Below are 3,540 nucleotides of genomic sequence, written 5' to 3'. Positions count from 1 at the left end.
GGTCAAGGTTGATCGAACACTTGGTGATGAAGTCCTGGCAGGTCAAGGTTGACCATATGCTAGGCAACGAGACGTCTTGACAGGTCAAGGATGACCGGATGTCATGCAAAGGAAGTTGAAAACGACATAGCAAACTTCTCGAAGGTCATAACTTTTGACTCGGATGATATCAGAACGGGACGATCTTTAGTGCGAAATGAAGCTTCTTCAGAGATGTATCTTTTTACTCAAATTGATTTGATTGATTATGTATATATCAATTGATTGATTTGGATCAGAATCAAATAAAAGTAAATCAAAACCTTGTTTGTTTGAAGGTTTTAATACATTACTTACTTTAACATTTACTATATTACTCCTAGTTCAATTATAATCATTTTTACAATTAAATTAATTTGATATTTAATTATTTTTAAAATTAAATTAAATTATTAATTATAATATTACTTTGACAAAATAAGACCTTACCTCTTGTCCAAAATTGTGACAAAATGATAACCAAGGGATCATTCTTCGGCTAATTTTTAGTTATTATTTTTCATAAAAATTAAAAAATATTCTGAAATGTGTATAATAGGATTTTTAATTAGATTATTAAGAAGATGAAATATAGAACACAAATTAACATTGTCTTTAGTTGTTTTTATATTCTTTGAAAATGTTGCATACGGCAAGGAACTTCTTCAAATCACGTCCTGATGCAATTTTCCTCAAAGCAGAAAGGCCACAGTTGATCTCATATCTCATGGAAAGAGCAATGTCCACGACCAATTTTTCAGGAATGCTCACATCAGGAACGTGTGGAGTAGACCTGCAATCAACGATAATTGAATCAAATTTCAATCTAATTCATCACACAAGAGGAAACAAAATCGATGATAGTGGTCTTACTTGGTAATCAAATGAGTAGCATTGGACCAGAGGAAAATGAGAGCAAGAGACAAGATAAGCAAGTGGTAGACCAAAGTAAGCAAATGGTACTCCATAAGCTCGAACAAGATCTAGATTGTTGTGGCTCCACCAAGAACAATAGCTGAAGCTTTCTTGTCCTTCCATAGAACAATATCAGCCGCCTTGATTGGGGAGAGTCTATGATTAGTCAAAACCAAAGCACTTAGGCCCAAAGTGGATAATATCATATCATTGTGTAAATGATTCCATCGGTACTAACACGAAAGTCCAATAGGAAAATTGACAAGAGAAAAGTCCAAGTCGATCAAGGTTGACCAGACACTTGATGATTTAAAGTCCTAGCAGATCAAGTTGATCGGATGCTAGACAACAAAGAAGTCCTGGTAGGTTGAGGTCAACCAGTTGATACTAGGCAATGAGAAAGTCCTAATAGGTCAAGGTTGACCATATGTTAGGCAACGAGACCGGATGTCAAGGAAAAGAAGTTGGAAATAACATAATAAACTTTTGAAGGTCATAACTTTTGACTTGAATATATATCAAACCAATATGATCTTTGATATGAAACGAAGCTCGTTTAGAAATGCATCTTTTTACTCAAATCGATTCGACTGATTATGTGTATCAATCAACTTATTTGGATTAGAACCGAACAGAAGCAAATCGATTCAACTGATTAAGATAATCAGACAACTGATCACACTGATCAGTCGACTGATTATGGTAATTAGTCGACTGATATTGTTTTAGAAGTGTACAGAAATGAATCGATTTGACTGATTGACAAATCAGTCGATTGATATTTGAAAATCGACAAAATCAGATAGATTTCAAAAGGTTCAGAAGCCGTTATTTAATTGCTAATCAAATCAGTTGACTGGTAGAAGATATCAGTCGACTAATAGGCTAAAATCAACCCTAACATCAATTGTATAAGTAGGATTTTGCTTGAAGGAGAAAAGGTAAGTTCTTGGGGGTTTGAGGACGAAGTGCTACTGCATTTCCATACTAACAAGAGACTATTTCAAGTAACAAAAAATCATCCAAAGTAAGATCTCATTTGTAAAGATGTTTTTGCTTTTTATTTATATTTGTATTCCTATTTCTTGTTGTATTATTGTGTTCTTGTAATCAAACTTGTGTAAGGCTTCACCGCCTCCGGAAGGTATCTGAAAAAGAGGAGTTCATAGTGGAGATAGATAGCTTGGAGCGAACCTTTGGATTATATCAAGTAAAATTCAAGAGTTGCGCATGTGAAATCATGTTTGAATCAAGATTTTCGTTACACATTCAAAGGACGAGCATAAGATCATGACAAGAAGCTCGGAGCTATTCACCCCCTTTAGCTCACACGGGTCTTGACAGCAATGAGTTGGCCGTAAACACCTTACCGCGAGTTGATCGAGTATTCTTCGTGCGGCCACCGATCACTAGCTAGCCTTGTGTATGCATAGATAGATGTGAGAGTGCATAGAGAAGGAAGGAAATAAATTTTCGTCCAATTTTGGTGGATCAAAAATTGAAGAAAATTAAAATGAATCAATAAAAAAATTTTTAAACTCATCCTTTCTTTAATTTAATTTTAGATCACGTAAATGAAAGAAAATGTCTATATTTTTCAACGTCTATCCTTAATTATATTAATTATTATATGGCCACAGCTGGTACCATTTATATATATTCAGTTTGTTATAAACAAATTAAAATAATTTGTGCTTGATTGTTACTGTGGTTTGGTTTAACTGTTTTGTTCGATATATGTCCTTTTAAACCTCTAAGCTAAGCAACCACACATATATAGAAGATAAATTTATGTTAAGAAATTAAACTATATATAAATATCATTAACATAAATCATAATTATTAATCTTTCACAAACCTGCCTAGCTCAGCTGGTTGGATATATCGAGTTTGTGTTGCTCAAACTGTTTTTTATAATTTTATATTTACTGAGCAGTTAATTTAATCCGCGCGCATTTACATTACATTTTCTCGATGTAATTAAGCAAAATATAAATATATAAAGAAGATATGTTTAATTTAATTAGTTGGGTTAGATATTCAAATGAAAACTAACTGACGTGTAAAATGGAATTAAAACTCATGCATGAGAAAAATTAAACAACACAACACAATTTATATATTAATTAGAGCAATTAAGCAAATGAGTTTACTAGCTAGCTAACTAGTAGCTAGCTTGAACACACCAAATTAAACATACATATATTAAAGCTGACTGATATGATCATCCATTTATTTAAAAACACATGCAACTACCAAATTTATTTATTTAAAACAGTACTCGATCGATCGATCTCACGATCGATATATGAAGCAAAGCGAATTGAAGATTAATTAAACCAAGCCAGAATGGATGATCAGATCGATTTTGAAATACTGACTAAATATGTAGATATAGATGGGCAATTAATTAAGAGCCAAAGAGACTCCGATCCCATTTATATACTTGTTGTACTGGCCAAAGAATCCAACAATTCGACCGTTAACGACTGGAATACTGAATTTCTCGCCACCTCCTTTCCCGAAAGGCCCATACTTCTTCTCCAAGTTGGTTTCAAATCCGATCTCAGTGATACAAGTTTCGCCGTAGTAGTAACCATTGAAGGA

Source organism: Curcuma longa, chromosome 2 (assembly GCF_044706935.1).
Source record: "Curcuma longa cultivar G26 ecotype Majalengka, Jawa Barat chromosome 2, ITB_CL_G26_1.1, whole genome shotgun sequence".
NCBI classification, from domain to species: Eukaryota; Viridiplantae; Streptophyta; class Magnoliopsida; order Zingiberales; family Zingiberaceae; genus Curcuma; species Curcuma longa.
This window is presented reverse-complemented; position numbering follows the sequence as displayed.